This window comes from Stegodyphus dumicola, chromosome 2 (genome assembly GCF_044657685.1).
Source record: "Stegodyphus dumicola isolate Sdum_Otavi_A_Nest chromosome 2, ASM4465768v1".
Taxonomy (NCBI): domain Eukaryota; kingdom Metazoa; phylum Arthropoda; class Arachnida; order Araneae; family Eresidae; genus Stegodyphus; species Stegodyphus dumicola.
This window is the reverse complement of record NC_140769.1, coordinates 113,333,944-113,354,053: the sequence shown is the minus strand read 5'-3', so window position 1 is coordinate 113,354,053 and position 20,110 is coordinate 113,333,944. Positions and strand designations below refer to the sequence as shown.

General features: G+C 34.9%; 1 protein-coding gene across 4 annotated transcripts in view; it reads left to right on the top strand.

Annotated features, from left to right (window-relative positions):
* Nucleotides 1-20,110, top strand: part of LOC118192927 (chondroitin sulfate N-acetylgalactosaminyltransferase 2-like) — a 154,350-nt gene that overhangs the window by 111,380 nt on the left and 22,860 nt on the right. The window contains exons 2-3 of one of the 4 annotated variants that reach the window (XM_085811038.1): nucleotides 12,428-14,770; nucleotides 14,884-14,957. The exons of the other annotated variants lie outside the window; for them this stretch is intronic. The gene's annotated coding sequence lies outside the window, so the exon portion shown is untranslated. The remainder of the gene's footprint in view (nucleotides 1-12,427; nucleotides 14,771-14,883; nucleotides 14,958-20,110) is intronic. 4 annotated transcript variants of the gene reach the window in all.

The following is a 20,110-nucleotide window of genomic DNA, read 5'->3' as shown; positions in this document are numbered from 1 at the left end:
AGATCTGAATAAAAGCTCCTGTTTAGATGAAAAAATCTTGTCCATGCAGTTGATAATGTAAAAACGACTTTTATAATTTCTAGTTTCTAGTGAGAAATGTTTGTAAAATATTGGCCTCGCGTTAGATTCTAGAGCTAAAAGTTTTCAACAAGCTCGTTTTAGACCTCAGTTTCAAACTAATGAACTCTGGCGGGAAGTATGTAAGGATCTTAAGTTTTACTAATGTTTATTTTATTTTAAATCTTTACTATCACTTCTTATTTTCTACTTCCGGCCAGAATTATAAGCGTTAAAGTATTTATGCAAAGTTTGTCTGGCGAACGCCAAGTATTTAAGTTGTGGGTTTTTGCCAAGCGAGAGAGAGGAAGCAGTTAGTCGAAGCAGGCCGCTTACCTTAGAAGTTTTACTCAGTTGCTGGTTGCCTTCCAGGCCAGAGGTTTAATCCTCTTGATAATTTTTAAACGTATTGTAGTGTTCACAGTTCTCTGTACTACATACGGCTTCCTGTTAATATAAGGCCAATCTTCCACGTTTATTATTTTAAAGTTAAATTAGAGTTTAGTTTTATTTTTATAGTTTTACGTTTAGACCACAAGTAGTGGATCTTTGTATTCCGAAGTACGGAAGTTATTGTAAATAGAGAAAAATAAAGGGTTTTGTATACCCTTCTTGTGTATCCTGTCTACTTCCCACAGTTATTGAACATAGCTTTAGTAAGCTCTCTGTTCCGAGTCAGGTCCTTGCATGTTCCCGAAGAAAGTAAGACGGAACATTGAACCTGATAAGTTTAGTTATAATATTTTGGCGCCAATTCTAACATTAGTCCGGAATTTATTTTTGTTCCATTTTACTCCATTTTTTCCCAACATAGAACTCATTGCTACATTTTAGAGTTTCATTTTCTGTTTCTGTATCTGAATCACTACTCTATATGGATAGATCATGATTACTAATTATATTCTTCGTCATCAACATCTTCCTCTTCTTCACTAAATGAATCCTCATCAGAAGAAACTGTTTCAAGAAGATTTCTCAATCTTTTCATCTCTTCATAGTAAGGAATATACGGCGAAAACTTACACTAAAAGCTTGAAAACGAGAAGTGCGTAGTGACTCACTGAGAAACGCCAGTACACGCGCGGGTATGACATGCCCGAACAATTCTGGTCCTAAAAAACCGTTGCACTTGCCACCTCAGGAATTTCCCCCATTTAAGTATGTGACCTTGAACTCAGCTACACTAAGTTTCGTCCTTTTATGAAAGAATGGGCGAGAAATATACAAAAAGAAAAATGTACATGGGTATGACATACCCGCCGCGTGTGCTAGCGGGTTAATTATAACACTGCTTATGTACGTTTGTTGCAATCTTTAATAATTTTATTTCGGGTAGAATAAACTTTTATAAATAATAGGCAAACATCTAGTTAGCAATAAAATTAAATATTTATAACAGTATTATGCTATTCTCCTTCAAAATTTGGTATACAAACTCACGCAGTTCAAATATTCTATATAATGGCGTCTGAGGCTTTCCACAAAAATTATGATATTAAGAATTCTCATGCTCGCATTCTCACGTTTTGTTAACACCTCCAAGATTAATGGTTAAGATCCCATGCAGCGATAAAGTTGCAGTACAGTTCGTGACTATTTTATGACTTGCAATATGATCGCAATGTTATTAATCATCATTAAATTTTTATTTCAAACTGTGCATATTTTAGAGCCTGGAAAAGATGGAGGAGTCGATTAGGGCAAAGTTCCAGAACTTAAAAGTTTCCTTCGATAAAATCTTTTATCATGCCGCCAACAACTGGCGATAAAAGAGCGGATGCTATTCGCTTGCAGTAATAATAAAACTGAAGAGGGTTTAAAAATAAAATATTTAATCTCTTAAAACTCAAGATTTGTGACGATATTTGAGATTGTCTGGAAGCGAATGTGTTTAATATTTCTAGATTTCGCTTAGAAATATATTGATTTATCTTCTCCGAGTAACTTTATTTTATGAAACCGAAAGATAAAGGGAGATATAGTTTTATATATAAGATTAAGAGAAAGCTTCGGGAACTATCTGTCTAATGGGAGGGATGCCTTCGTGGAGGACTTTCTAAGGAAAACTGGCTCGCATGGGGAAAACCACGAAAACGCCTATGCAACGACCCCGCTCCCGGTTTTCGACCCTCGGACCGAACTACCAGTATTCAACGACTTTACCGCTCGGCTGCTGGTGGGCCTTAAAGGGATATCATAGAGATTGGGAAAACTTCGTTTGCGTTTGTAGTGAACGAAGAATGCATTGAGGCTGATTACACCCGTGTCTCTCAAGTGAACAAAACCCCTTCCTTGGAAAAATTTAACCTCTTGGAAAGCAATAGTAATAATAGAATCTGTCAAAATTATTAATTTTATAAAATATAAAGTTGGCAATTCCGAATAATTTACGGTCTTGTTTGAAATAGATACAAAACAGCAATATATTTTCTTCCACACCGAGGTTATAAGGAATTTTCTTCCTCCTTTCTGGACGCCTTCATTCTCCCTGCATCCAAAAAACCTAATGACTCTACAGTGGCGCCTGAACTAAAAGATGGTGTTATTATTGAAAGAGGCTCAATACGATTCGAAGGACAAAGGTGAGACCTACAGTACAAAATTATTCTTCTTTGAAACCCAAAATCAAGTATCAAAACTTATTTAGTGATGAAATGCTGAAGACAGAAAATAAGTGGAAATAAAATTAAGGCCAGGGTTTTAAAAAAATAATATTGCCAAAAACAATCTGGTGTGGACACTACATCTGGACACTAAAGTTTGTGGACACTACAGTCTGGTGTGGACTTCTTTGAGCGGCCTATTAAATTATACACATTTTTTACTACACTTCCTTTAAACTTATTTTCCCGAATTGTTTTAACTTAATTAACAGATTCCTTGAGGCAAGTTGAAAATAGCATCAAAAACTGTAAATTTTGAAATTGAACATCCTGTCAATTTTTCTCGTACTGGAGTCAAATTTCTTGTATTTTTATTTTTCATACTAATATAAAACTTTCCCAAATATATGTACAGGAAACGGGAGACCGCATTAAATGTTAGATTTCGTTATTTGGACCAAATTCAATTTTGTAAAACTATGACATTGTCAAAACATGAATATATTTTGACATTGACATTTAAAGCCCTTCTGTTTCTCGAAGTACATCACTACGACCACAGATTTCGAAAATAAGGATTTTTAAGCCGGGTATGGGTGTGGGTGTATATACGTTTGATATTGCCAAATCCAATAAAAAAGGGAGGTACATAACTGCATGTTATAGCAGTCGTACTTTAAAAATTCCAATGTTCTACGGCTAATGTTTTTGAGATATGCGAGATACATACATACATACATGTATACGTAGGTACAGGCGTAACAGAAAATCCCTTTTCAATCCATTTTAAATCCATTTTGATTTTCGCTTTGGAAAAACGGGTCCTTTATTCTGACCGTACGTATAAACGTCACGCAAACAAATCATCCAAATGAATTCGGGAATAGCCAAAATGGATATTTCCGCTGAAATATGATACTCGAAATTTTTCGCTTTTACAATACTTCCTTTACTTCGTACAAGGATAAAAATGAACAAAATTTAATTGTTAATGTATTTTTAGAAGCTGGCCAATAACTACAGTAAAGACAAAAAAAATATGCAATTGGCAAACATGCGCCCTTATATTTCTTTTATTGAAATTAACTTCAAACCGTCGGTGACTTTTCTATCTTGTGAATTCAAAATGTTGCATCTACTATATTTTTTACCAGTTTTATAATCATTTAGAATATTAGCATTTGATAAAAACAAAAATATATTCAACGTTACTTCAACCATTTATTTGCAAGATCTCAAAAGAGAATTCTTAATAGAAATCATGTTTGTTTTCCTTTTACTTTCAGCTCTATATACACTGATGGTAGATAAAAAGGAATCCCATCAAGAACTGTTTATTTCTTTCTTTCGTTATCTAAAGAAGTGTTCGTGAAAGGCATTGCTTGTTTGTTTGATTAATTCTGGTGCTGTTTTCGTCTTACATCCTCCCATCGTTAAGTTTGAATTTTTGGTAAATATCTGATACTCTGTAATGGATCAAACTTCTTTGAAAGCATACCAACAGTTCTAAAGTCAACTAGGACAACACATTTTATAGGATAGGAAATTTAAGTGCGAAACTTAAGTTAATATTTTATGCATTAGAGTTACGTTAATATTTTATGCATTATTTTATGCATTTACTGCTAGAAAAAGGTAAAGAACAATAAGTGATAAATTCATCTGTTTTCCTTAATGAGTAGAAGAAATCTGCTGCTTTTCAGTATTGTTGTTTGAGTTTCATTTCATGACATTAATGAAGCTATTGGTTTACTACTCATTTAATTTCAATAGATACGAGTATAACTCTATGGTGTGAAATTAACTATGCTCTCTAACAGTTACGACTCAGACCTGTCTTAAACTGTCGGCAAGTTATCATTCTTAATAAGTATCTTAATGAAAACGGAAAAACAAGTTGAATGAAAATTAAATAAAAATACTAGGCCTCGTGGTTTATAACTGAACTAGAAAGCTCGGCGGTCATACGAAATGACCGCTGTTCTAGATATTATAAATTGTAATTAAAATCATTTGTGCAAAGGTGTCTGCTGATTCAAATTGAATTACCCAGGACAGGCGGCGAGCACGGCCCTTTGCTTACTGTCCCACGGGGTTTCCCCCTTCTACTTGCTTAATTGCTTAAAGTAGAGCTCAATGAAGGAAACCACTGGCGGTACATTTCTTAAAAGCCACCGCTAGCTCAATAAATAAAGGTGATTTAAATAATAAAATGTGAATTCACAGGTCAAAGGTTTCTTTGTGCACTACATTTGTGTAGATCTTTCCATCATTTTTAAGCTCGCCTTGCAGAGGACCATCCATTATATTTAATTTTGCGTCCGTTCTTTCACGAACTCTTGAACAAGCAACAAAAGTTGACCGTGTCCTAATGCAGGCTCAGGTAAAAAAATGCCAACACGCTTAAGCGTTTGGCCCTGAGACTTATGGATGGTCATAGCAAAGGCAAGTTTTACAGGAAATTGTCTACGTCTCAATTGAAACGGCAACCCTGTGCCGTGGCAATTTCCCCCCATTGGCTAGTACCGTTACGCAAGCAACCAATAAACTATCGGCGACAAACAGATACTTAAGCCGCATATAATAAAGATATTTATTTATTTCATTTTATTTGTTTTTTCATCGTTGCCGGTTTTTGCCGTTTGCGTTTTTCCGAATTCTATTATATATACATGTTAAATTTATTTATTAAATGTTAAATGCACGTCCTCTTGTAGTTCTAATTTTTCCGGCTTAGCTTTCTCATAATATTCTTCACGCGCTGCACTGCACGGGGAATAAAACAATTTACAGTTACGCAAGCAACCAATAAACTATCGGCGACAAACACTTAAGCCGCTCATATATAATATTTACAACACAAATTAAAACAAGATGATTTTTCGTACTGAAACAAAATTGAAGCAAATATATTTACAGTAAATTATAAAAAACAACTTCTTTAAACCATTTTATCAACAAGAAAGCAGGGATGAAAAAATGATGATGACTTTTTCTTTAAAAAAAGCTCTAATGTTTATTTTTTATTCCAAACTCTTTTACTGTTGCCGCTCGAGCAAAAAGAAAATCGCGACTCGAAGGGTTTGACAGAGGGCGCTTCAGTATTTCGAATGGTGTCGCTACAAGTGACTTGTGATATAGCTAAAGTTGAAACATCTAACAAAATAAGGTTTTGATTCACAACCAAGCCAGTTGTTGCTGAGTGGTTAAAGTCGCTGAACACTGGTAGTTTGACCTGGGTTCAATTCGAAGCAATCATGCTGGCTGCATGGGCGTTTTTATGGTTTTCCCCATATGTAACATGAATATAAACTAGTTATCCATAGATCATTAGAGACATCCACTCATTAGAGACATCCCTCCGTACTTTTTGATAATCAAAACATTTGTGTATTGTTTCAGTAAGTTGCAATTTAACTTTTACTGTAAGCTATGTCCCATGCCTTTAAATTTGCATCACTTTCTGTTTTTAGCGAAACTTATGATATGTTCCAATAATTAAAGACCAAGAGTTAACTATATTTAATGTGAGAGAAGAAATACGCCAAAGTAAAGTCTAAAATTAGGCAAAGCATCAGCCTTCTGTTTTATAGGTAAAATCAAGACTCTATCGATTTCGAGGACTAGCAGGTGCAGGCCGCTCTGCATCAGGAGCAAAGAAGAAATCAGCTGGTATTATGATAAATTCCATCTAATGATTTTTTAATCTTAAGGATATTTAATAATAATTTTGACAAAAGAATAATAGGAATTTTGCAATTTTTTTTTTTTTTTTTTTTTTTTTTCCCTGGCTTTAATCGTAAAATCATGTATAGACAGTATCGAAATAAATCAAGAATTTTAGAGAAAAGCGTTATTAATAGTATGATGCCATCGTATGCGGGATACATGTTTTGATTTCTGTTTCACATTTAAGCAATATGTTGTTTTTTAAAAGCTCTTAAAAGTACTTTTAAAGGTTGATCGTTATATTCATACGAAAATACTGACTTTCCACATTACAAGCTATGCTAAATAAATCATGGTAACTTAAATGCAATTATTTACAAATTTATAAAATTTGCGTTTCTGTAGCTAAAAGAGAAGTTAAGCACGCTTAGTTTATCCAAAAAAAACTGGACAAAAATATGTTTATACTGAAATAAGATTTTTTTGTAAATTTTTATGTCATCAGTATAATTATTAAAGGACAATTCTAAATGTATTTATTTAATTTAATGTGTAATTGGTAATAAATGAGAAAATAAAATTTAATTGATAGTTGGTAACTGATATTCTTAATAAGCATTTAAGAAAAGCTCCGAATTAAGAAACCTTCAGATAGCAAGACACTGTGTATAAATGAAAATTCTCTTTTTTTGTTGCTCTGTTTCACGGATTGTGAAGACCAGATTTCAGTATAGAGGCATTTTGATATAGAGTGCCACTTTCTGATACATTCCGGAAATAGTCCGATATTCAGTAAATATGTCTGTACTTTATTACGTGTATGCGTAACAATATTCGTGTAAACAAAACGAGTGAATATGTAATACAGTACACTCCCGATTATCCGCGGAATTGGGTGGCGCGGCCGCCGCGGATAACAAAAATCGCGGATAATCCGAAAAAAGCTAAAAACGGGTATTGCAAAAGAGGAAACAGTCATTCCAACTTTGAAAAATCGTTTTATGTACAATAAAACGTAAAATAAACAGCAGGAAATGTTTAAATACCGCTTAATATTTTAGTATATCACTCAAAACTAACCTAAAATGCATTTTGTTAATGAAAACAGAAAAGTGTTTTGTGCTTACGAGAGTCGTCAAGGATACACAGAAAATTTAATACATATGTATTGTTTTATACTGTAATGTATTATGTAATTATAAAAGCATAACTGTAAAACTACACCTTTTTGGAGAAATCAGTCATTTGTGTTTGCTTCCTGGTTTGGAAGCCCTTTCTCTTGATCCGAGATTGCATTTTTCATAGCATAAGTTTCTCAACCAAATCCGCGTCGTCTTGTTCTTCCAAATAGCTCAGCAGTCCGTCCATTTGTTGCAAAGCCGCTTCGTGAGTCTTCCGCATCTGCACAGTGGGCTCGTCTTCGCCTTCACTTCGCTGTCCTTCATTATCGGTCTCTCATTATCGGTCTGGAGGTAGGAAGTACTTTCCTACCTCCATGGTCTCTCCCCTTGCTTTCTGCACAATTTCGTCATCTGTCAAGCGTTCGAAGCCATGTTCGTTGACGTCACACTCCAACCACTCGTTAATGTTTTCAGCATCGACGTTCTCACCACCCGAAACTGTTTTCACCATATCGGCAAGAGTTGTCGTGGGCGTGTCTACATCTTCATTCTCTTCTTCACAACTCAAAGAGGTTAGGTTGTTGTTGGCTTCAACATTAGGCGTGAGTTTTCTCCATGATTGTATGAGGGTTGACGGTTTCCCTGAGTCCCATGCAGATGCAGTCCAAGATTGTAAAGTGTTTCCGAAACTCTTTCAGATCATAACCTTCTTCAATTTTGGTCATTAGCAGCTTGGTTCCATATGTTCTCTTCATTGTCGCAATGACTCCTTGGTCCATGGGTTGGATTAGCGCAGTAACGTTTGGGGGGGGGGGAACTTTGCAAAAATTTGTCCATCAGAAGACTTTAGCACGTTTGTTGGAGTGAGAAGGTGCGTTGTCGATCAATAGCACAGCTTTTTCGATTTAAGATGTTTACGCACTTGAAGAACAAAGATTTTTTTCGAACCATTCTTGAAAAATGTTTCAGTTCATCCATACTTTTTTTTTTTTTGGTTAAAGTAATCAACGGGCAAATTTTCTATCTTTCAACGGGCCTTTGAAAGATCTCGTTTTTTTTTTTTTTTTTTTTTTTTTTTTTTTTAAACTTTTCAATGACGACAAGTCTAAGTTTATGTCCACCGGCTTTCACTTTCAAATGCTAAAGTGCGAGTGGGAAGACATTTCCACAAAAGTCCCGATTCGTCGGAATTGTAAATTTTTTCAAAAGATAGCTCTTCTTTTAAAACAAATTCTTCAAATTTTCATAGTGGAAATCGTCGCCTGCTTGTTGGTCCTCACTAAGTTTCTCCCCATGAAGTCCAATTTCTCGAATTCCAAGATTAAGACGAGAGAGGGCGGTGGAGCGGACACTGCAAGGGTGAGTAAGAAATCAATTACTCATCAGAGGGGAAGGTTCCGAGAAGGCCTGGGATATTTTTGCTATAAATAAGCACGAAGTTAGCAAATGTAACGTTTCACTCAGTTTTGTGAACATTTTTATTTTCTTTGCTTTACGCTTGAAAAAAAAAAAAAAAAAAAACACTTTGTGCTGCACGCGTGGATAATCGGGAGTCTACTGTATTGTTACTTGATACGTATTGAAACGTGTTTATATTGACCCTAATTTTGTTAGTGCCGTTCCACTGTTATGAAGATGTTTTTGTATGATCAGAACTGTATTCAAAAATCAAACAATCGTGATTCCTGAATACAAGTTTTAGGAAAATCATAAGGTCAACAAAATTATGATATAGTGAAAAAAATGCTGGATATCTATTTCAAGTGCGTTTCGTTTTTGGAAAAACGGGTAATTAAATTAAATCATATTAAAATTTTTAAGCAGGTCAAATTTTGAAAATATTGAAGTATATAAACACTTAGGTTAAAGATTAATTTACTAAAGAGAATATTTTAACAAAAAATAACTGTCATTTAAGAAACAGCTCAATGAAATGTTGAATTTAGGGATATATGAAATACCTAAAATGTTAGACAGATTTCCGAGAGCAAAAATGAAATAAAGCGAGACATTTTTTTTTTCCAAAATCAGAGCAGTCACATCTCTTTCAAATCTGTAATATTCACAACTGAACTTCACCACTGAAAACAATTGAATTAACACGCTTTATATTTCGGTAATAAATATATATAAAGTATTTCTCCCGCCTCCTTAGCGCAGCACACTCGGTGCGTATTCGAGAGGTCCGTGGTTCGAGTTCCGGTTGCTCATTTTTCATGCTTCCTGCTTCGAAATAATCTAATGTCTCTACAGTGGCACCAGCACTAAAAAAGGTTATGGAGGATCATTCTCCACTATCAGGATTTGGCGATTGGGTACCCTAAAGGGGGTGTATACAAGGTATTTCTCCCGTCTTCTTAGCATGCCTTCGTGGTATAGTGGTTAGCACACTAGGCGCGTATTCGAGAGGTTCGTGGCTCGAGTCCCGGCGGGGGCATTGCTCATTTTTCATGTCTCCTGCCTTCGAAATAACATAATGTCTCTACATATACAGTAAAATATCTCATGGTGACCAAATGAAAAGATGTTGCTGTTCTTTGACTAATTTCACTTGTCTGACCTCATCAGAACTAGCTGTAACGTCTAATCACCTATGATGGATGAAGGAAAAAGAGCAGCTGTCTTTTAAATATTTATTTTAAAACTTAATAAGGTTTTCATGAATAATAAAAATTAAATAATAAAAACATTACAGCCATAATACAAAACCGGTTGCTGGATGCGGCTTTACGTCGCTGGCGACACTTTACTCAAGTCTTTCTCTGCATAAAAGCACACACAAAATCCCCTTTCTTTCCTTTTAAGTTAGACGTCTTTGGGGACGCTTCAAAGGGAGTCCTTTACGACATCCTTGAGCTGGTCATTTAGCGGCATAGAAAATGGCAGTTTCGCTCGGAAACTGCCCAGGGCATTTCCTTAACTCACTTCCGCAGATAGTTCTTTACTGACAATTAGTCTCTGGACAAACAGGAAGTTCTCTGATTAACCGAATGTTTATCAGAGGTGCGAATATCGTTACAAAACTCACGAAATTCATCGTGGTAAAGAGTAAAAGATTACGCCTTGATTACGCCTTTGGTCACCATGAGATATTTTACTGAATTTGGCAAAAGTCTTAGGCCCCATATAGGTCACAGTAAGATTTTGCCTGGTTCCACCCCAGTTTTGCGAAAAAGCATCTCGCCTGTCGTTTGACAAGAACCTTGGGCACCACGATTTTGCCCGGTTCCACCCTAATTTTCAGGAAGAACATCTTGGGCCGTGGGGGAGTGGTCTCCGGGTCTGCCACCCCTCTTCCCCTACCACCAAACCATACGAGAGGATTTGTGGCTCGTCATATACTCAGAGTATCCCCCTGCCGCAAAGACACTATGCATTTACAAACATCCATGCCTTCTCCGGAATTCAAACTCGAGTCCTCTGGTAGGATAGTTAGAGTCACTTACTACTATTCTTTAAGACAACACAGGAGATGTAAACCGTTTGAAATTTTTTGTCTTTTAGGTGGTTTTAATGTATCATGTATGGAATTAAAGAACTAAATGTTTAAAATAACAGAATTATGCTTTCATTAAAGTTTTCCTTTACCTCCTTTAAATACCGAAATTATCTTGTCCTGCACTGGATTTGAAAATATCTAGTCACAATGAACTAAAAATAATTCCTTAGAGAAACCTCTTTCACCATTGCGTCACTATTAGAAAAATATCCCGACGATCATGAATGTAATTCGTCTCGATATCAGTGTACAGAGAAAAACAGAAAATATCTGAATGTGATGTATATCATCACAGCAATTTCAGTAAAACGCACGAAAAATTCTTTTGAAGTTGAACGTAACCACACGAAATGTTAGCCAGCGTAATAGGGAAAAAAAAAAAAAAAAAAAAAAAAGACAGAAAACAAAATGGTGGAGGAAAGCGGTAAGTTAGCTCATAGAGATTGCAAATTCTGAAGATGCGGGTATTTTAATTTCTACTGTAATTCTTTTAAAATTTATAAATGAAATGCCCATTAACCTTGCTTTGGTTGCGTTGCTAAATAATTTGGAAATTTTAATAATAAAATAGAATTTTTTTTTCTGTTTTGCTGCAGTAAACTATTCTTCCACCTAGGATAGCAAAAAGTGAAATGAAATCTCCTATCACATTTTGTGAGATTTACACGTTGAGGATATTTTTTACGTTCTACAAGCCTGCTAAAGATATATTTAGAAGTATTCTTTATTTATATTTCATTTTGAGCGTTAACAGAATATTCTGTTATTTCTAAAGGAGATTTTCTACTTTTTCTGAGGAAAATACATCGTTGTGCATCTCATTTATTATTCAGCATACAGCCATGGCACATACTTTCCTCAAAATTTTTAACAAATGCAGAAATTTCGAAACTCGGAAAAATATGCGCAAGGATAGTATTCTTTAAGGTATTTCTTCCAAAATAGGGCACATATTGCAGATGTGAATCTTTGGAAACTTAAGCTGAAGAGAAACTCTAAAAAAAGGAAGAAGTAAATAAATAAATAAATAACAAGTACTTTTGCTTATGCTGCCTAGATGCAGAAGCTTTTGATTTAAACTTTGACTCATTTTTTTTTTTTTTTTTTTTTTTTTTTTTTTGGAGGAGTTGATTTTTCCTTTGTAAGGTTTCCAGAGGTATACTGAATGAACATTTGTACAAAAAATGAGTGCTTTTAATTATTAAATGCAAACATAAAAGATGCTGTAGAGTTCTTTCTGTGTTTTGGAAGTATACTATTTGCTAACTTCTGAAGAGATTGTTGTTTAATGCCATTTTCAGGTGAAGAAGTAGACATTGCCGGCCTTATTATGCGCTTCCGCTGCTTAAGCTTTAATAGACTTTACTTTGGTTTAGAGTAATTTAAAAGAAAATTGTAATTTCATTTCTGTTTCTTTTTATAAGATAACTGAAAATTAAGCAAGTTGATATTATAAGGTATTTTCTCTCCGCTTTCAGCATGCCTTTGTGGTGTTACTGTAGCACACTTGGTGGATATTCGAGATGTCCAGTTTCAAGCCCCGGCGAGGGCATTGCTCATTTTTCCTCTACTCCTGCTTCAAAAAAAGCCTAAGTGACTCTACAATATAATATTGCTTTACTACTTTTTGGAACTTATGTACGTCATTAAATTGGATAGAAAATACTTTTCGCTTAAACTTTTAACTGATTTTACCTAAATATTTTATCAGATTATTTATGAAATATGAAGCAGACTATAATGGAAGCTGATAAATGAAGATCGAGGAAAACATAAGCATCAATGTGGTGAAAACATTACTTGAAAAAACCAACAGTGAAAAGTACACATCAAAACATTTCACTCAAAAATCACGTAACAGACTCAAAAATAGGAGGGGGGAAGTTCTATATCTTACGTTTTACATTGTGGCCAGAAGGGTTCCTTTAGACTGAACTAAATGTGTGCAATAGTGTAAGGTGATAAGTTATTTAAAACCTCCCATCTTGACCCACTGACGACAGCATTGCTCCTCACACGAAATTGAATGTGATTGCCACGCTACTGCTACATGACTGCCCGGGAAAGAGAATAAAGTCTGCACGTTGACCAATTTATTGTTTCTCCTTTTTGTACTTATAAACAATGACAGATAACAGCGACTTTAGTTTGGAGAAAAAAAGAAGTGTGTGGGTCCATGAACGGAAGTACAACAACGAAAATATGAGACAGGTGATGGATAGGTTTCGTGAACTGTTCGATGAGCCACCAGGTCGTCAGACTTTGATAATGTAGGACAACAAAGCTTTTTCCCTGGGAAGTGTTTTGGATCCATCTGCTCTGGTCGTCCATCAACCCGATGCGAAACATGTGCTGAAGTTAGTACGTCAGTAATGAGTTCACTCTGCAAGTCGACCAGAAAAGCGTGTTGCAGAACTTGGAATTAAAATAAACACAACGCATTTCCATGGCTGCATGTGCGTTTTTAGGTTTTCTTCGTGCATTACGTAAATAGGAGACATTCTCTCTTAGAAAGTCCTCTACGAAGACATCCCTCCCCTTAGGAAGATAGCTCTCGAGTTCTTTGCCGTTATATAAAAAAAAAAAGCAGACCAAACCAATCTCTGACATAAAATGACCAAATGTCTATTTACGCTATATTACTGTGAAAGAATTCCGTAAAATATATGGCTTAAGTTTATGTCAATATTTGCTGCATCAGCTTCAAATTAATCCTTTCCAACTGCAATGCGCATGTGCCAAAGTTTTTTTACAATCCTCGAAACATATTTCAGTGTCATTCTTGGGATTTCAAGACTTTCAAAGAAGCTTGTTTTATTGCGCCAATAAACTCAAAACGGTGATCAAGAAGCGACAGTTTTAGTCTAGGAATTAAGAAAAAGTGACATGTTGTCATATCTGATGAATACGGAGCTTGCGGAATCGTATTTATTGAATTTTTCGCCAACAACAAGGGCACTATGGGCAGGTGCGTTATCGAGGAAAAGATCAGCAAAATCGATGAATTGTCTCGCCACAATTTGGGTCTTTTTCGACGAATTGCTTCACGTAAATTTTAGGAACCACTCAACTAATATTTTTAATTAACAATCTCGAATTTGTATATATTCATGATGCGGCAGCTTTATCGAAGAAAACCATATCAATATAATATCTCGATTTTTGACAACAATCCTTCCAATCTTGCTTCACTTTCTGAACGCCATTCACTTAAATGCTAAGCTGGTTCTGTATCAGAAGCATAGATTTGTATTTCATTACCGGTAATAATGCGTTATAAAAAGGACTCACATTCAGAAAGTATCTTCTGAATTACTTAAACTCGTTGTTGATTTAAGAAAATATTCAACCTTTTAAAAACAACTGGAGAAGCTATGTGTTGCAAACCGGCATGATCATCCAAAACTGCTTGGCAGAATCCATATGATAGAAGAACTTGTCCATATAACATCCCTAATTGTTATACGACGACGGCTAAGAAAGGGACATCTGTTTTGATCAGCGATTATAATCTCTTTATGTCTTAAATCATCATTTTTAATAAATACTGGATGCGGGGCGTTCGGTGGTACTGCACTATGTACTATATATAGGTCTAGATCATTTGGAAAGTTTCAGTTGCCCATTTTCTCAACCTTTCTCTCTAAATTCTTATAAACTTGTATTTTTTAAGAGTTAGTATGGGAAGGCACTACCAGTTGATCCATGGTACATCGCTGTTGGCCGCCATACTTTTTTACCTATACACGTACCATCTGTCTTGATCAGCGTGTTGCACGTTAGTTGAAGTTAGTGATCTGCCAGAGCCTGTTTCATCTAAGGTGAATGCTTTGCTTACCTTAAATATCTTGTACTAAGTATAAACTCTTCTTTTTTTTAAAAAAAGTATTGTCCTGAAAGCCATTTTGTAATATTTCAAACATTTTTGTTGCAGCAATTCCATTATGAAACCAACATTTAATGCATGTTTTCTCAGTTTCATTGGCTGTTTTGGGAAAATATCTAAAGGTAAAATTCTTAATTCATGATAAACAATTTTATTTGTAGATGGTAAAAGGAAATGGAATACAAATTGCTGTTAGTTGTCGACCAACGTTTTAACAACTTCTGAAAATTGCTTGCTAACGATTTCTTGTATATGTTTCATGTTAAATTAATACTTCCAGATATGTTTTGATTACAGTAATATAACATAACTGCAAAAAATACATAGCTTCCTCGTTGTTTGTCATCCTATCCTTTACCCAAGTGAAATCATACATAACTTTTTTAAATAAATTTATCTTTAAAAAGAATGAAGCTTAAGTTTCATTTTCAGAAGTTTAATATCTGAGAGGAAATATTGTTAAAGTTCATACTACATGAAGAAGTCAGCACTGTAATATCTTCGAATGTCATCAGTTTCAGAATAAGGCCATTATATTAAGAAAGAAACTCAAGATTCAATGCAATTTCAGCGTACAAAAGGGCACTAACTATATAAAAGAAAAGATGCGATGATTAAATTTCCTAACACAATGACTATCTGCTTTTTTGTTATATGGAAAGGAAACTAGGATATTAACGGAGAAGAAAGAAAACAAAATGGCATCGGAGATGAGATTTTTGAGAAGCATAAAAGGATATACCGTATTAGATAAAACACAGAAAAAGAACTAAAGGCAATACCAGTGGCAGGAAGAAAAAAATGAGCTGCTATACAGAACAAAATGAAAGAAATAGTTTGCTAGAACAGGCAACAAAGGGTACTGACAATACTCAAGTTGCACAAAACGAAGTGAAGCAAGATAATGGAAAGTTCTGAAAAGATAATTTCATGATAAAAGAGATATATTGCTATTAGCTATTACTACATAGATGTTAAAGAAAACGAATTTATTACGTATAGATAACGTAATTCATGTATTTAGTTAAACGGGGTGTAAAATTTTAAGTGCCGTAGAACTCTAAACATCTGGATTAACTAGTACTAAACTCATCCAGATATTGTTGTTTCCAGCAGACCAAATATCCGTTTACTGAAATGAGAATTTATTTTTCGTTTATTGCATTTTATTATTTTAATAGCGGGCAAGGCCGCTAGATGAGCGAGTTTCAACCAAAGCAAAATAATATAATTTATAAGTTCTATAAGCCAAATATGAAGAGAAAATATATAAAAACATTTCAGTATGAATGAAATCAGTTCATTCTTTCGAAGCAACAACCAATTCGTAAATAATTTTTTTGTTGCCAAACCAGAAAACAAAAATTCTGAACACTTCAGATTAATATGTATACGTATGAAGTCACGATTAAAATTTAATCTGAATAACAACTTTTTCTCAATATCAATAAAAGAATTAGCGTGGCAATAACATATCGTGTCAGTTATCCTAACCTGAAACAAAAAAGTTCCCAACAACGGCTATTTATTCAAATTGTTGACATTAACCGAAACATTTTGATATGAAATGACGTCATATGTAATCGCGCGCTTTTTTCAATGTCAGAATATGACCTTGTATAATAATAATGTGTTTAATGTTTGGTAATGCTATTTTTATTTCAAATTTTGTAAACTTGGAAAATTTTTATTAACAAACTCTACGATTCAAAAACGAGCAGTGACAACGCTTTTCGAAATATAGCCAAGGAGGTTAGAATAGAAGCAGGAAGGGTTCACGGTTTCCTCCTCTATCGGGGAATGAAACTCCGCCGAACAAGCGGCGTCCATGTTTGTGACTTCAAAACATTGCATTACGGCAGTGACATGTACGTGTTTCTAACCTCTTCCGTGCGTTTATTTTCCAGTAAAAATATGTTAAATTTATAATGAAATCCCTCGCTATTGTTGAATTTTTGTTTTAAAGTAATAAAGATGATATCCATAATTTACTATGTACAGCAAATTATTAAGAAATAATTCGAAATCTAAATGCATGCTCATAACATTAAAGCCTTTAAAAAATGATGTTTCTGCATATTTCACGAACTTGCTTAGGTTAGAAAATAAATCTTAATAAAATAAAACAGATTTATGTGAATTCATTGATTTCAGTTTATGCGCATTTCATATTTATTAATCTCAAAGAAACTGCCTTTAATTAAGTTGAATTACAGAAATACACCTATATAAGTTTTTGGATACATCTTTCCACATGTTCAATTGTGTAAATATTTTACTTAATTTTATCACTATACTGCCCAGAAATTTGTAAGTTTATGCAAAAAATTTTTAATAACAGAACAGTTTATCTTAACTTAAAAAAATGAATAATAATTAATATATAAAGAAAAGCATTGCTTTATTTAACACCTTTACAATTAATAAAAATAGTAACAATTGATTTCTTACTTTTCATGAAAGTTATAAAACGAATTAACTAAAACGTTCAAATTATACAATTTAAATCCTACCATATAGCATTGTATCTTAAGGAACGAAGATACCAGCTATAAACAGAAACATTAGAATGTATTTAATATATTTTGATTATAGTTATATTAAATAACCTATTTTAAGTTCTTTTTTTTCACATCTGGAAAGAAAACCACATGACATTGTGATATTTTTTGACATAGTTGTCATATTACATAAAAAAAGAAAATTAATACTTACGTGTGAAAAATAATGCCCGGAATTTTTTTCGAGAATCTATTTGTGCATCCATATGCAATACAAGCTGACATGCTTCAAAAAGAAAAGAAAAAAATGTTGCAATGACAGACTTCCTTGCACAAGTCACGGTGATAACAGGAAGATGGCCGGCAAGCTTCACCGTTTGAATTGAACCTTCCCTCCTTCTATTCTAACCTCCTTGAATATAGCAGATTTTTATCTCAGCTCGCGATACTGTTGCCACTCAGAAAAATGAGAGTGAAAATTACCGCTTTCATGGTTATCTCTAGCTCTTTCAGGGTAATCTCAGCTGATTAAGTTCTTACGAACATGAGAAGGGTCGAAATGGCTTCCACGAAATTTTAAAATCCAGTGGTACCTTTCTCGAAACTCAACTCCCCGCCGTTCCGGAGGAGATAGTGCCACAAACAAACGCACAGACTTTCACATATTTTAATAGTATAGATTTTATCGTATTTTTTTAACCTCAACAAAATGCATATACATTCAAAAATCAAAATATTTTCTGTTCCGTAAAACAAAATACAAAGCTTTTGTGATAGACAGTCCCGCGTGCTGGAGATAAACATATTTGATTCCATACAGTATGTTGCCACTGCTCGCTTTGAAATTCTTGAGTTTCTTAATAGAATTAAGAACATTAGTTATTTTAAGCATTTCCGTTGATGAAATAGGAAGCGCCATCTCTATAATTAAATCTATAATTCGTCTATAATATATAATCTGATCTATTAACCTATAATGTGATCTATTAATCTATAATGTGATCTATTAATTTATAATCTGAAGTACTGTAGTTAATGAAATATGTTTCTAATGCTAATATGTGTGTTTACAAATATCGTTAATTTTCTTTGTTAGTTTTGTATTTATTACTCTTATTCAAGTAATTAGCCTGCTTAGTGGATATTATTTACAATTGTTTAATAATTATATTTATCCCTGTTTTGTTTTACGTTTTACGATCTTTGGCTATAGTTTGACATTAAAAGTAGAGTTTAGCAGTAACCCTTCAGTTTTTTTAAAGGGAAGAGCTAAATATTGCTTGTACTTGCTTGAATCCAACTTAAGCTGTATTTTTCTGATGATGGTCGACGGAAAAACAAAATAGATATCCATACACACACACACAGGGGGAAAAACAGAAAAGGAAGAATTAAAATGAAAACTACACTGGAATTAAGGAAAAATCACAAAAATCACGATAACTGAAAATGTTACATCTAGAATTTTATGAAACTAATACACAACATACAACACATAGTAAGGTATCAAGTACCATAAAAAGAAATTACCAGACAAATATGGTAGTATAGAAATTAGCACATGTATAAAATGAACAAATCGAAGGTGTCAGTTTGCTATAGGAAAAGTACCTTCAATATGGAATATGATCGCCTCTAGAAGCAATACAGCACATACAGCGATGTGTGATGTTTTCAGTTATGCGGTCTATCAGTTCCATAGGAAGCGAGAGCCATTGCTCTTGCAAAACAGTTGCAAGCGCGACAAGAATTTGAGGGGGCGGATTGAGAGCAGCTAGACTTCTCCCTAAAGCATCCCAAACGTGCTCGATAGGATTCAAGTCCGAGGATCGAGCTGGCCACTCCATGCGCATGATTGTTTCCTGTTGAAGATAATCATCTACGATACGAGCCCTGTGTGGTATTGCGTTGTCGTCCTGTAACAGGAAAGCATCACCTATTGCCTCGGCATATGGGCGCACATAAACTTCAAGGATGTCATCTCATCTCTATAAATCTGAGCAGTCACGGTTCCCCTTGAAAAGACATGGAGGTCTGTGCTTCCACTAAAGAGATGCCACCCCAAACACAGACACTGCCCCTTTCGTATGCATCCCTTTCACGGATGTTTGACGGATGATAACGGGTTCTAGGTTCCCTCCATATCAAATAACGCCTACTATCGGTTTCCAGTCTAAACTTGGACTCATCCGTAAAGAGAACCGCCCTCCATTGATCAGGCGTCCAGTGGACATGCTGCGTGCCCACTGAAAACGGTCCCTCCTATGGCGTGGCGTGAGCGGTACACAAATGGCTGGTCGCCTGGCATACAGACCACCTTCGTGAAGCCTTCTACGCACAGCTGACGTTGACATGAACCTTCCGGTGGCTGCAGCAGGGGACGATCTAAGAAGAGTCGGAGTAGCGGTTCTATTCCTGCGTGCACATAGTGTCAAATATCGGTCCTCGGCGCTCGTCGTAGCAGTTGGACGTCCTTGGCTGAACCTCCTAGATGCTGAATCTGTGGTTTGAAATTGCCTCCAAAGTCTATGAACCACAGAAGGACTCACATTTAGCCATCTGGCCACTTCTGTTTGACTTGTCCTTCCTCTAGTCTCCCAAAGTCTCTCCATCGCAGTTCCGCAGGCAAATGATGCCTAGTGGTCATTGTTACGAATTGGCTATCTCAGATTTCTGATGTCACTGTCACAGTGAAATATGTGAGCTTGCTCTCAAACATGGACTTTTATGCTCCTCGCAGATGACGTATTCCGAGTGCAGCGCCATTAATTTGC